Source organism: Hippocampus zosterae, chromosome 1 (genome assembly GCF_025434085.1).
Source record: "Hippocampus zosterae strain Florida chromosome 1, ASM2543408v3, whole genome shotgun sequence".
NCBI lineage: Eukaryota > Metazoa > Chordata > Actinopteri > Syngnathiformes > Syngnathidae > Hippocampus > Hippocampus zosterae.
In genome coordinates this window covers 42,124,759-42,137,467 of record NC_067451.1, presented here as the reverse complement: position 1 = coordinate 42,137,467, position 12,709 = coordinate 42,124,759, and the positions used below count along the sequence as shown (strand labels likewise).

Here is a 12,709-nt window from a genome sequence, read left to right as displayed (position 1 = left end):
ACAAACATCAAATACCGCATCTGCGCGCTCGCAGAGGACCGAATGCGAGCCTGACAGGCTGCGCGCTCAAACCACCACGGGAGCGGGCCCCTCCTTCGTGCTCTCGGGAGGAGGTCATTAAATGAAAAAAAAATCACCCCACGACTCCATCCCCGACCCGCAAGTGCCATGTCTGCTATAAAGGGGATAATTTTCGCGTTTTCCCTCGCTTATGGCCATACTACCCTGAGAACACCCGATCTCGTCTGATCTCGGAAGCTAAGCAGGGTAGGGCCTGGTTAGTACTTGGATGGGAGACCGCCTGGGAATACCAGGTGCTGTAAGCTTTTGCACCCACCTCCAATTCACAACACGATTCACTGCTCTTTCCAAAAATTTTGGCATTCATTCGTCATTCAACTTTCACTTATCCTGTGGTTTGAAATCGTTTCCTTCACGTTGATTTGACAGATCAACGTCTCTTTGGAATAAAATTAATGTCCAACAGAGGGAGCCGTCTGCACGGGGATCGGTCATGATAGCACTTGGACATGAAGCAGCTTGGGATTTCCGCCTGCTGGATGCCTTTGCACCTCCACTGGAAAAGCCCACTTTTGCAACAAACATCAAATACCGCATCTGCGTGCTCGCAGAGGACCGTATGCGAGCCTGACAGGCTGCGCGCTCAAACCACCACGGGAGCGGGCCCCTCCTTCGTGCTCTCGGGAGGAGGTCATTAAATGAAAAAAAAATCACCCCACTACTCCATCCCCGACCCGCAAGTGCCCTGTCTGCTATAAAGGGGACAATTTTCACATTTTCCCTCGCTTACGGCCATACTACCCTGAGAACGCCCGATCTCGTCCGATCTCGGAAGCTAAGCAGGGTCGGGCCTGGTTAGTACTTGAATGGGAGACCGCCTGGGAATACCAGGTGCTGTAAGCTTTTGCACCCACCTCCAATTCACAACACGATTCACTGCTCTTTCCAAAAATTTTGGCATTCATTCGTCATTCAACTTTCACTTATCCTGTGGTTTGAAATCGTTTCCTTCACGTTGATTTGACGGATCAACGTCTCTTTGGAATAAAATTAATGTCCAACAGAGGGAGACGTCTGCACGGGGATCGGTCATGATAGCACTTGGACATGAAGCAGCTTGGGATTTCCGCCTGCTGGATGCCTTTGCACCTCCACTGGAAAAGCCCACTTTTGCAACAAACATCAAATACTGCATCTGCGTGCTCGCAGAGGACCGTATGCGAGCCTGACAGGCTGCGCGCTCAAACCACCACGGGAGCGGGCCCCTCCTTCGTGCTCTCGGGAGGAGGTCATGAAATGAAAAAAAAATCACCCCACTACTCCATCCCCGACCCGCAAGTGCCTTGTCTGCTATAAAGGGGACAATTTTCGCGTTTTCCCTCGCTTATGGCCATACTACCCTGAGAACGCCCGATCTAGTCCGATCTCGGAAGCTAAGCAGGGTCGGGCCTGGTTAGTACTTGGATGGGAGACCACCTGGGAATACCAGGTGCTCTAAGCTTTTGCACCCACCTCCAATTCTCAACACGATTCACTGCTCTTTCCAAAAATTTTGGCTTTCATTAGTCAGTCAACTATCACTTATCCTGTGGTTTGAAATCGTTTCCTTCACGTTGATTTGACAGATCAACGTCTCTTTGGAATAAAATTAATGTCCGACAGAGGGAGCCGTCTGCACGGGGTCGGTCATGATAGCACTTGGACATGAAACAGCTTGGGATTTCCGCCTGCTGGATGCCTTTGCACCTCCACTGGAAAAGCCCACTTTTGCAACAAACATCAAATACTGCATCTGCGTGCTCGCAGAGGACCGTATGCGAGCCTGACAGGCTGCGCGCTCAAACCACCACGGGAGCGGGCCCCTCCTTCGTGCTCTCGGGAGGAGGTCATTAAATGAAAAAAAAATCACCACACTACTCCATCCCCTACCCGCAAGTGCCTTGTCTGCTATAAAGGGGACAATTTTCATGTTTTCCCTCGCTTACGGCCATACTACCCTGAGAACGCCCGATCTCGTCCGATCTCGGAAGCTAAGCAGGGTCGGGCCTGGTTAGTACTTGGATGGGAGACCGCCTGGGAATACCAGGTGCTGTAAGCTTTTGCACCCACCTCCAAATCACAACACGATTCACTGCTCTTTCCAAAAATTTTGGCATTCATTCGTCATTCAACTTTCACTTATCCTGTGGTTTGAAATCGTTTCCTTCACGTTGATTTGACAGATCAACGTCTCTTTGGAATAAAATTAATGTCCAACAGAGGGAGCCGTCAGCACGGGGATCGGTCATGATAGCACTTGGACATGAAGCAGCTTGGGATTTCCGCCTGCTGGATACCTTTGCACCTCCACTGGAAAAGCCCACTTTTGCAACAAACATCAAATACTGCATCTGCGTGCTCGCAGAGGACCGTATGCGAGCCTGACAGGCTGCGCGCTCAAACCACCACGGGAGCGGGCCCCTCCTTCGTGCTCTCGGGAGGAGGTCATTAAATGAAAAAAAAATCACCCCACTACTCCATCCCCGACCCGCAAGTGCCGTGTCTGCTATAAAGGGGACAATTTTCACGTTTTCCCTCGCTTACGGCCATACTACCCTGAGAACGCCCGATCTCGTCCGATCTCGGAAGCTAAGCAGGGTCGGGCCTGGTTAGTACTTGGATGGGAGACCGCCTGGGAATACCAGGTGCTGTAAGCTTTTGCACCCACCTCCAATTCTCAACACGATTCACTGCTCTTTCCAAAAATTTTGGCTTTCATTAGTCATTCAACTTTCACTTATCCTGTGGTTTGAAATCGTTTCCTTCACGTTGATTTGACAGATCAAGTTCTCTTTGGAATAAAATTAATGTCCAACAGAGGGAGCCGTCTGCACGGGGATCGGTCATGATAGCACTTGGACATGAAACAGCTTGGGATTTCCGCCTGCAAGATGCCTTTGCACCTCCACTGGAAAAGCCCACTTTTGCAACAAACATCAAATACCGCATCTGCGCGCTCGCAGAGGACCGAATGCGAGCCTGACAGGCTGCGCGCTCAAACCACCACGGGAGCGGGCCCCTCCTTCGTGCTCTCGGGAGGAGGTCATTAAATGAAAAAAAAATCACCCCACGACTCCATCCCCGACCCGCAAGTGCCATGTCTGCTATAAAGGGGACAATTTTCACGTTTTCCCTCGCTTACGGCCATACTACCCTGAGAACGCCCGATCTCGTCCGATCTCGGAAGCTAAGCAGGGTCGGGCCTGGTTAGTACTTGGATGGGAGACCGCCTGGGAATACCAGCTGCTGTAAGCTTTTGCACCCACCTCCAATTCTCAACACGATTCACTGCTCTTTCCAAAAATTTTGGCTTTCATTAGTCATTCAACTTTCACTTATCCTGTGGTTTGAAATCGTTTCCTTCACGTTGATTTGACAGATCAACGTCTCTTTGGAATAAAATTAATGTCCAACAGAGGGAGCCGTCTGCACGGGGTCGGTCATGATAGCACTTGGACATGAAACAGCTTGGGATTTCCGCCTGCTGGATGCCTTTGCACCTCCACTGGAAAAGCCCACTTTTGCAACAAACATCAAATACTGCATCTGCGTGCTCGCAGAGGACCGTATGCGAGCCTGACAGGCTGCGCGCTCAAACCACCACGGGAGCGGGCCCCTCCTTCGTGCTCTCGGGAGGAGGTCATTAAATGAAAAAAAAATCACCCCACTACTCCATCCCCGACCCGCAAGTGCCTTGTCTGCTATAAAGGGGACAATTTTCACGTTTTCCCTCGCTTATGGCCATACTACCCTGAGAACGCCCGATCTCGTCCGATCTCGGAAGCTAAGCAGGGTCGGGCCTGGTTAGTACTTGGATGGGAGACCGCCTGGGAATACCAGGTGCTGTAAGCTTTTGCACCCACCTCCAATTCTCAACACGATTCACTGCTCTTTCCAAAAATTTTGGCATTCATTCGTCATTCAACTTTCACTTATCCTGTGGTTTAAAATCGTTTCCTTCACGTTGATTTGACAGATCAACGTCTCTTTGGAATAAAATTAATGTCCAACAGAGGGAGCCGTCTGCACGGGGATCGGTCATGATAGCACTTGGACATGAAACAGCTTGGGATTTCCGCCTGCTGGATGCGTTTGCACCTCCACTGGAAAAGCCCACTTTTGCAACAAACATCAAATACCGCATCTGCGCGCTCGCAGAGGACCGTATGCGAGCCTGACAGGCTGCGCGCTCAAACCACCACGGGAGCAGGCCCCTCCTTCGTGCTCTCGGGAGGAGGTCATTAAATGAAAAAAAAATCACCCCACTACTTCATCCCCGACCCGCAAGTGCCGTGTCTGCTATAAAGGGGACAATTTTCACGTTTTCCCTCGCTTACGGCCATACTACCCTGAGAACGCCCGATCTCGTCCGATCTCGGAAGCTAAGCAGGGTCGGGCCTGGTTAGTTCTTGGATGGGAGACCGCCTGGGAATACCAGGTGCTGTAAGCTTTTGCACCCACCTCCAATTCTCAACACGATTCACTGCTCTTTCCAAAAATTTTGGCTTTCATTAGTCATTCAACTTTCACTTATCCTGTGGTTTGAAATCGTTTCCTTCACGTTGATTTGACAGATCAAGTTCTCTTTGGAATAAAATTAATGTCCAACAGAGGGAGCCGTCTGCACGGGGTCGTTCATGATAGCACTTGGACATGAAACAGCTTGGGATTTCCGCCTGCTGGATGCCTTTGCACCTCCACTGGAAAAGCCCACTTTTGCAACAAACATCAAATACTGCATCTGCGTGCTCGCAGAGGACCGTATGCGAGCCTGACAGGCTGCGCGCTCAAACCACCACGGGAGCGGGCCCCTCCTTCGTGCTCTCGGGAGGAGGTCATTAAATGAAAAAAAAATCACCCCACTACTCCATCCCCGACCCGCAAGTGCCGTGTCTGCTATAAAGGGGACAATTTTCACGTTTTCCCTCGCTTACGGCCATACTACCCTGAGAACGCCCGATCTCGTCCGATCTCGGAAGCTAAGCAGGGTCGGGCCTGGTTAGTACTTGGATGGGAGACCGCCTGGGAATACCAGGTGCTGTAAGCTTTTGCACCCACCTCCAATTCTCAACACGATTCACTGCTCTTTCCAAAAATTTTGGCATTCATTCGTCATTCAACTTTCACTTATCCTGTGGTTTAAAATGGTTTCCTTCACGTTGATTTGACAGATCAACGTCTCTTTGGAATAAAATTAATGTCCAACAGAGGGAGCCGTCTGCACGGGAATCGGTAATGATAGCACTTGGACATGAAACAGCTTGGGATTTCCGCCTGCTGGATGCCTATGCACCTCCACTGGAAAAGCCCACTTTTGCAACAGACATCAAGTACAGCCTCTGCGCGCTCGCAGAGGACCGTATGCGAGCCTGACAGGCTGCGCGCTCAAACCACCACGGGAGCGGGCCCCTCCTTTGTGCACTCCGGAGGAGGTTTATTAAATGAAAAAAAATCACCCCACTACTCCACCCCCGACCCAGAAGTGCCATGTCTGCTATAAAGGGGACAATTTTCACGTTTTCCCTCGCTTACGCCCATACTACCCTGAGAACGCCCGATCTCGTCCGATCTCGGAAGCTAAGCAGGGTCGGGCCTGGTTAGTACTTGGATGGGAGACCGCCTGGGAATACCAGCTGCTGTAAGCTTTTGCACCCACCTCCAATTCTCAACACGATTCACTGCTCTTTCCAAAAATTTTGGCTTTCATTAGTCATTCAACTTTCACTTATCCTGTGGTTTGAAATCGTTTCCTTCACGTTGATTTGACAGATCAACGTCTCTTTGGAATAAAATTAATGTCCAACAGAGGGAGCCGTCTGCACGGGGTCGGTCATGATAGCACTTGGACATGAAACAGCTTGGGATTTCCGCCTGCTGGATGCCTTTGCACCTCCACTGGAAAAGCCCACTTTTGCAACAAACATCAAATACCGCATCTGCGCGCTCGCAGAGGACCGAATGCGAGCCTGACAGGCTGCGCGCTCAAACCACCACGGGAGCGGGCCCCTCCTTCGTGCTCTCGGGAGGAGGTCATTAAATGAAAAAAAAATCACCCCACGACTCCATCCCCGACCCGCAAGTGCCATGTCTGCTATAAAGGGGACAATTTTCACGTTTTCCCTCGCTTACGGCCATACTACCCTGAGAACGCCCGATCTCGTCCGATCTCGGAAGCTAAGCAGGGTCGGGCCTGGTTAGTACTTGGATGGGAGACCGCCTGGGAATACCAGCTGCTGTAAGCTTTTGCACCCACCTCCAATTCTCAACACGATTCACTGCTCTTTCCAAAAATTTTGGCTTTCATTAGTCATTCAACTTTCACTTATCCTGTGGTTTGAAATCGTTTCCTTCACGTTGATTTGACAGATCAAGTTCTCTTTGGAATAAAATTAATGTCCAACAGAGGGAGCCGTCTGCACGGGGTCGTTCATGATAGCACTTGGACATGAAACAGCTTGGGATTTCCGCCTGCTGGATGCGTTTGCACCTCCACTGGAAAAGCCCACTTTTGCAACAAACATCAAATACCGCATCTGCGCGCTCGCAGAGGACCGTATGCGAGCCTGACAGGCTGCGCGCTCAAACCACCACGGGAGCAGGCCCCTCCTTCGTGCTCTCGGGAGGAGGTCATTAAATGAAAAAAAAATCACCCCACTACTCCATCCCCGACCCGCAAGTGCCGTGTCTGCTATAAAGGGGACAATTTTCACGTTTTCCCTCGCTTACGGCCATACTACCCTGAGAACGCCCGATCTCGTCCGATCTCGGAAGCTAAGCAGGGTCGGGCCTGGTTAGTACTTGGATGGGAGACCGCCTGGGAATACCAGGTGCTGTAAGCTTTTGCACCCACCTCCAATTCTCAACACGATTCACTGCTCTTTCCAAAAATTTTGGCTTTCATTAGTCATTCAACTTTCACTTATCCTGTGGTTTGAAATCGTTTCCTTCACGTTGATTTGACAGATCAAGTTCTCTTTGGAATAAAATTAATGTCCAACAGAGGGAGCCGTCTGCACGGGGTCGTTCATGATAGCACTTGGACATGAAACAGCTTGGGATTTCCGCCTGCTGGATGCCTTTGCACCTCCACTGGAAAAGCCCACTTTTGCAACAAACATCAAATACTGCATCTGCGTGCTCGCAGAGGACCGTATGCGAGCCTGACAGGCTGCGCGCTCAAACCACCACGGGAGCGGGCCCCTCCTTCGTGCTCTCGGGAGGAGGTCATTAAATGAAAAAAAAATCACCCCACTACTCCATCCCCGACCCGCAAGTGCCGTGTCTGCTATAAAGGGGACAATTTTCACGTTTTCCCTCGCTTACGGCCATACTACCCTGAGAACGCCCGATCTCGTCCGATCTCGGAAGCTAAGCAGGGTCGGGCCTGGTTAGTACTTGGATGGGAGACCGCCTGGGAATACCAGGTGCTGTAAGCTTTTGCACCCACCTCCAATTCTCAACACGATTCACTGCTCTTTCCAAAAATTTTGGCATTCATTCGTCATTCAACTTTCACTTATCCTGTGGTTTAAAATCGTTTCCTTCACGTTGATTTGACAGATCAACGTCTCTTTGGAATAAAATTAATGTCCAACAGAAGGAGCCGTCTGCACGGGAATCGGTAATGATAGCACTTGGACATGAAACAGCTTGGGATTTCCGCCTGCTGGATGCCTATGCACCTCCACTGGAAAAGCCCACTTTTGCAACAGACATCAAGTACAGCCTCTGCGCGCTCGCAGAGGACCGCATGCGAGCCTGACAGGCTGCGCGCTCAAACCACCACGGGAGCGGGCCCCTCCTTTGTGCACTCCGGAGGAGGTTTATTAAATGAAAAAAAATCACCCCACTACTCCACCCCCGACCCAGAAGTGCCCTGTCTGCTATAAAGAGGACAATTTTCGCGTTTTCCCTCGCTTACGGCCATACTACCCTGAGAACGCCCGATCTCGTCCGATCTCGGAAGCTAAGCAGGGTCGGGCCTGGTTAGTACTTGGATGGGAGACCGCCTGGGAATACCAGGTGCTGTAAGCTTTTGCACCCACCTCCAAATCACAACACGATTCACTGCTCTTTCCAAAAATTTTGGCATTCATTCGTCATTCAACTTTCACTTATCCTGTGGTTTAAAATCGTTTCCTTCACGTTGATTTGACAGATCAACGTCTCTTTGGAATAAAATTAATGTCCAACAGAGGGAGCCGTCTGCACGGGGATCGGTCATGATAGCACTTGGACATGAAACAGCTTGGGATTTCCGCCTGCTGGATGCGTTTGCACCTCCACTGGAAAAGCCCACTTTTGCAACAAACATCAAATACCGCATCTGCGCGCTCGCAGAGGACCGTATGCGAGCCTGACAGGCTGCGCGCTCAAACCACCACGGGAGCAGGCCCCTCCTTCGTGCTCTCGGGAGGAGGTCATTAAATGAAAAAAAAATCACCCCACTACTCCATCCCCGACCCGCAAGTGCCGTGTCTGCTATAAAGGGGACAATTTTCACGTTTTCCCTCGCTTACGGCCATACTACCCTGAGAACGCCCGATCTCGTCCGATCTCGGAAGCTAAGCAGGGTCGGGCCTGGTTAGTACTTGGATGGGAGACCGCCTGGGAATACCAGGTGCTGTAAGCTTTTGCACCCACCTCCAATTCTCAACACGATTCACTGCTCTTTCCAAAAATTTTGGCTTTCATTAGTCATTCAACTTTCACTTATCCTGTGGTTTGAAATCGTTTCCTTCACGTTGATTTGACAGATCAAGTTCTCTTTGGAATAAAATTAATGTCCAACAGAGGGAGCCGTCTGCACGGGGTCGTTCATGATAGCACTTGGACATGAAACAGCTTGGGATTTCCGCCTGCTGGATGCCTTTGCACCTCCACTGGAAAAGCCCACTTTTGCAACAAACATCAAATACTGCATCTGCGTGCTCGCAGAGGACCGTATGCGAGCCTGACAGGCTGCGCGCTCAAACCACCACGGGAGCGGGCCCCTCCTTTGTGCACTCCGGAGGAGGTTTATTAAATGAAAAAAAATCACCCCACTACTCCACCCCCGACCCAGAAGTGCCCTGTCTGCTATAAAGAGGACAATTTTCGCGTTTTCCCTCGCTTACGGCCATACTACCCTGAGAACGCCCGATCTCGTCCGATCTCGGAAGCTAAGCAGGGTCGGGCCTGGTTAGTACTTGGATGGGAGACCGCCTGGGAATACCAGGTGCTGTAAGCTTTTGCACCCACCTCCAATTCTCAACACGATTCACTGCTCTTTCCAAAAATTTTGGCATTCATTCGTCATTCAACTTTCACTTATCCTGTGGTTTGAAATCGTTTCCTTCACGTTGATTTGACAGATCAACGTCTCTTTGGAATAAAATTAATGTCCAACAGAGGGAGCCGTCTGCACGGGGATCGGTCATGATAGCACTTGGACATGAAACAGCTTGGGATTTCCGCCTGCTGGATGCCTTTGCACCTCCACTGGAAAAGCCCACTTTTGCAACAAACATCAAATACCGCATCTGCGCGCTCGCAGAGGACCGAATGCGAGCCTGACAGGCTGCGCGCTCAAACCACCACGGGAGCGGGCCCCTCCTTCGTGCTCTCGGGAGGAGGTCATTAAATGAAAAAAAAATCACCCCACGACTCCATCCCCGACACGCAAGTGCCATGTCTGCTATAAAGGGGACAATTTTCACGTTTTCCCTCGCTTACGCCCATACTACCCTGAGAACGCCCGATCTCGTCCGATCTCGGAAGCTAAGCAGGGTCGGGCCTGGTTAGTACTTGGATGGGAGACCGCCTGGGAATACCAGCTGCTGTAAGCTTTTGCACCCACCTCCAATTCTCAACACGATTCACTGCTCTTTCCAAAAATTTTGGCTTTCATTAGTCATTCAACTTTCACTTATCCTGTGGTTTGAAATCGTTTCCTTCACGTTGATTTGACAGATCAACGTCTCTTTGGAATAAAATTAATGTCCAACAGAGGGAGCCGTCTGCACGGGGTCGGTCATGATAGCACTTGGACATGAAACAGCTTGGGATTTCCGCCTGCTGGATGCCTTTGCACCTCCACTGGAAAAGCCCACTTTTGCAACAAACATCAAATACCGCATCTGCGCGCTCGCAGAGGACCGAATGCGAGCCTGACAGGCTGCGCGCTCAAACCACCACGGGAGCGGGCCCCTCCTTCGTGCTCTCGGGAGGAGGTCATTAAATGAAAAAAAAATCACCCCACGACTCCATCCCCGACCCGCAAGTGCCATGTCTGCTATAAAGGGGACAATTTTCACGTTTTCCCTCGCTTACGGCCATACTACCCTGAGAACGCCCGATCTCGTCCGATCTCGGAAGCTAAGCAGGGTCGGGCCTGGTTAGTACTTGGATGGGAGACCGCCTGGGAATACCAGCTGCTGTAAGCTTTTGCACCCACCTCCAATTCTCAACACGATTCACTGCTCTTTCCAAAAATTTTGGCTTTCATTAGTCATTCAACTTTCACTTATCCTGTGGTTTGAAATCGTTTCCTTCACGTTGATTTGACAGATCAAGTTCTCTTTGGAATAAAATTAATGTCCAACAGAGGGAGCCGTCTGCACGGGGTCGTTCATGATAGCACTTGGACATGAAACAGCTTGGGATTTCCGCCTGCTGGATGCGTTTGCACCTCCACTGGAAAAGCCCACTTTTGCAACAAACATCAAATACCGCATCTGCGCGCTCGCAGAGGACCGTATGCGAGCCTGACAGGCTGCGCGCTCAAACCACCACGGGAGCAGGCCCCTCCTTCGTGCTCTCGGGAGGAGGTCATTAAATGAAAAAAAAATCACCCCACTACTCCATCCCCGACCCGCAAGTGCCGTGTCTGCTATAAAGGGGACAATTTTCACGTTTTCCCTCGCTTACGGCCATACTACCCTGAGAACGCCCGATCTCGTCCGATCTCGGAAGCTAAGCAGGGTCGGGCCTGGTTAGTACTTGGATGGGAGACCGCCTGGGAATACCAGGTGCTGTAAGCTTTTGCACCCACCTCCAATTCTCAACACGATTCACTGCTCTTTCCAAAAATTTTGGCTTTCATTAGTCATTCAACTTTCACTTATCCTGTGGTTTGAAATCGTTTCCTTCACGTTGATTTGACAGATCAAGTTCTCTTTGGAATAAAATTAATGTCCAACAGAGGGAGCCGTCTGCACGGGGTCGTTCATGATAGCACTTGGACATGAAACAGCTTGGGATTTCCGCCTGCTGGATGCCTTTGCACCTCCACTGGAAAAGCCCACTTTTGCAACAAACATCAAATACTGCATCTGCGTGCTCGCAGAGGACCGTATGCGAGCCTGACAGGCTGCGCGCTCAAACCACCACGGGAGCGGGCCCCTCCTTCGTGCTCTCGGGAGGAGGTCATTAAATGAAAAAAAAATCACCCCACTACTCCATCCCCGACCCGCAAGTGCCGTGTCTGCTATAAAGGGGACAATTTTCACGTTTTCCCTCGCTTACGGCCATACTACCCTGAGAACGCCCGATCTCGTCCGATCTCGGAAGCTAAGCAGGGTCGGGCCTGGTTAGTACTTGGATGGGAGACCGCCTGGGAATACCAGGTGCTGTAAGCTTTTGCACCCACCTCCAATTCTCAACACGATTCACTGCTCTTTCCAAAAATTTTGGCATTCATTCGTCATTCAACTTTCACTTATCCTGTGGTTTAAAATCGTTTCCTTCACGTTGATTTGACAGATCAACGTCTCTTTGGAATAAAATTAATGTCCAACAGAAGGAGCCGTCTGCACGGGAATCGGTAATGATAGCACTTGGACATGAAACAGCTTGGGATTTCCGCCTGCTGGATGCCTATGCACCTCCACTGGAAAAGCCCACTTTTGCAACAGACATCAAGTACAGCCTCTGCGCGCTCGCAGAGGACCGTATGCGAGCCTGACAGGCTGCGCGCTCAAACCACCACGGGAGCGGGCCCCTCCTTTGTGCACTCCGGAGGAGGTTTATTAAATGAAAAAAAATCACCCCACTACTCCACCCCCGACCCAGAAGTGCCCTGTCTGCTATAAAGAGGACAATTTTCGCGTTTTCCCTCGCTTACGGCCATACTACCCTGAGAACGCCCGATCTCGTCCGATCTCGGAAGCTAAGCAGGGTCGGGCCTGGTTAGTACTTGGATGGGAGACCGCCTGGGAATACCAGGTGCTGTAAGCTTTTGCACCCACCTCCAAATCACAACACGATTCACTGCTCTTTCCAAAAATTTTGGCATTCATTCGTCATTCAACTTTCACTTATCCTGTGGTTTAAAATCGTTTCCTTCACGTTGATTTGACAGATCAACGTCTCTTTGGAATAAAATTAATGTCCAACAGAGGGAGCCGTCTGCACGGGGATCGGTCATGATAGCACTTGGACATGAAACAGCTTGGGATTTCCGCCTGCTGGATGCGTTTGCACCTCCACTGGAAAAGCCCACTTTTGCAACAAACATCAAATACCGCATCTGCGCGCTCGCAGAGGACCGTATGCGAGCCTGACAGGCTGCGCGCTCAAACCACCACGGGAGCAGGCCCCTCCTTCGTGCTCTCGGGAGGAGGTCATTAAATGAAAAAAAAATCACCCCACTACTCCATCCCCGACCCGC

The 12,709-nt window shown here is 50.7% G+C and overlaps 21 non-coding genes across 21 annotated transcripts; all 21 read left to right on the top strand.

Moving 5' to 3' along the window:
• Positions 1 to 207: 207 nt before the first annotated feature.
• Positions 208 to 326, top strand: LOC127588983 (5S ribosomal RNA). Its single transcript, XR_007959251.1, has one exon. It is a non-coding gene; the product is annotated as a 5S ribosomal RNA (ribosomal RNA).
• A 479-nt stretch (positions 327 to 805) lies between these two features.
• LOC127613315 (5S ribosomal RNA) lies at positions 806 to 924 on the top strand. The gene has a single exon (XR_007966152.1). It is a non-coding gene; the product is annotated as a 5S ribosomal RNA (ribosomal RNA).
• Positions 925 to 1,403: 479 nt separating this feature from the next.
• LOC127615326 (5S ribosomal RNA) lies at positions 1,404 to 1,522 on the top strand. The gene has a single exon (XR_007966889.1). It is a non-coding gene; the product is annotated as a 5S ribosomal RNA (ribosomal RNA).
• A 478-nt stretch (positions 1,523 to 2,000) lies between these two features.
• Positions 2,001 to 2,119, top strand: LOC127611718 (5S ribosomal RNA). Its single transcript, XR_007965432.1, has one exon. It is a non-coding gene; the product is annotated as a 5S ribosomal RNA (ribosomal RNA).
• A 479-nt stretch (positions 2,120 to 2,598) lies between these two features.
• Positions 2,599 to 2,717, top strand: LOC127611713 (5S ribosomal RNA). The gene has a single exon (XR_007965431.1). It is a non-coding gene; the product is annotated as a 5S ribosomal RNA (ribosomal RNA).
• Positions 2,718 to 3,196: 479 nt separating this feature from the next.
• Positions 3,197 to 3,315, top strand: LOC127614918 (5S ribosomal RNA). The gene has a single exon (XR_007966745.1). It is a non-coding gene; the product is annotated as a 5S ribosomal RNA (ribosomal RNA).
• A 478-nt stretch (positions 3,316 to 3,793) lies between these two features.
• On the top strand, positions 3,794 to 3,912 carry LOC127613067 (5S ribosomal RNA). Its single transcript, XR_007966059.1, has one exon. It is a non-coding gene; the product is annotated as a 5S ribosomal RNA (ribosomal RNA).
• Positions 3,913 to 4,391: 479 nt separating this feature from the next.
• LOC127614461 (5S ribosomal RNA) lies at positions 4,392 to 4,510 on the top strand. The gene has a single exon (XR_007966520.1). It is a non-coding gene; the product is annotated as a 5S ribosomal RNA (ribosomal RNA).
• A 478-nt stretch (positions 4,511 to 4,988) lies between these two features.
• On the top strand, positions 4,989 to 5,107 carry LOC127611707 (5S ribosomal RNA). Its single transcript, XR_007965430.1, has one exon. It is a non-coding gene; the product is annotated as a 5S ribosomal RNA (ribosomal RNA).
• Positions 5,108 to 5,586: 479 nt separating this feature from the next.
• On the top strand, positions 5,587 to 5,705 carry LOC127615774 (5S ribosomal RNA). Its single transcript, XR_007966951.1, has one exon. It is a non-coding gene; the product is annotated as a 5S ribosomal RNA (ribosomal RNA).
• A 478-nt stretch (positions 5,706 to 6,183) lies between these two features.
• Positions 6,184 to 6,302, top strand: LOC127614915 (5S ribosomal RNA). The gene has a single exon (XR_007966744.1). It is a non-coding gene; the product is annotated as a 5S ribosomal RNA (ribosomal RNA).
• A 478-nt stretch (positions 6,303 to 6,780) lies between these two features.
• Positions 6,781 to 6,899, top strand: LOC127611700 (5S ribosomal RNA). The gene has a single exon (XR_007965424.1). It is a non-coding gene; the product is annotated as a 5S ribosomal RNA (ribosomal RNA).
• A 478-nt stretch (positions 6,900 to 7,377) lies between these two features.
• Positions 7,378 to 7,496, top strand: LOC127611696 (5S ribosomal RNA). The gene has a single exon (XR_007965423.1). It is a non-coding gene; the product is annotated as a 5S ribosomal RNA (ribosomal RNA).
• Positions 7,497 to 7,975: 479 nt separating this feature from the next.
• On the top strand, positions 7,976 to 8,094 carry LOC127611689 (5S ribosomal RNA). The gene has a single exon (XR_007965422.1). It is a non-coding gene; the product is annotated as a 5S ribosomal RNA (ribosomal RNA).
• Positions 8,095 to 8,573: 479 nt separating this feature from the next.
• LOC127611686 (5S ribosomal RNA) lies at positions 8,574 to 8,692 on the top strand. The gene has a single exon (XR_007965421.1). It is a non-coding gene; the product is annotated as a 5S ribosomal RNA (ribosomal RNA).
• Positions 8,693 to 9,170: 478 nt separating this feature from the next.
• On the top strand, positions 9,171 to 9,289 carry LOC127611683 (5S ribosomal RNA). The gene has a single exon (XR_007965420.1). It is a non-coding gene; the product is annotated as a 5S ribosomal RNA (ribosomal RNA).
• A 479-nt stretch (positions 9,290 to 9,768) lies between these two features.
• On the top strand, positions 9,769 to 9,887 carry LOC127615763 (5S ribosomal RNA). The gene has a single exon (XR_007966950.1). It is a non-coding gene; the product is annotated as a 5S ribosomal RNA (ribosomal RNA).
• A 478-nt stretch (positions 9,888 to 10,365) lies between these two features.
• On the top strand, positions 10,366 to 10,484 carry LOC127614907 (5S ribosomal RNA). The gene has a single exon (XR_007966741.1). It is a non-coding gene; the product is annotated as a 5S ribosomal RNA (ribosomal RNA).
• A 478-nt stretch (positions 10,485 to 10,962) lies between these two features.
• On the top strand, positions 10,963 to 11,081 carry LOC127611678 (5S ribosomal RNA). The gene has a single exon (XR_007965419.1). It is a non-coding gene; the product is annotated as a 5S ribosomal RNA (ribosomal RNA).
• Positions 11,082 to 11,559: 478 nt separating this feature from the next.
• Positions 11,560 to 11,678, top strand: LOC127611667 (5S ribosomal RNA). The gene has a single exon (XR_007965415.1). It is a non-coding gene; the product is annotated as a 5S ribosomal RNA (ribosomal RNA).
• A 479-nt stretch (positions 11,679 to 12,157) lies between these two features.
• On the top strand, positions 12,158 to 12,276 carry LOC127611662 (5S ribosomal RNA). Its single transcript, XR_007965414.1, has one exon. It is a non-coding gene; the product is annotated as a 5S ribosomal RNA (ribosomal RNA).
• The last annotated feature ends 433 nt before the right edge of the window (positions 12,277 to 12,709 follow it).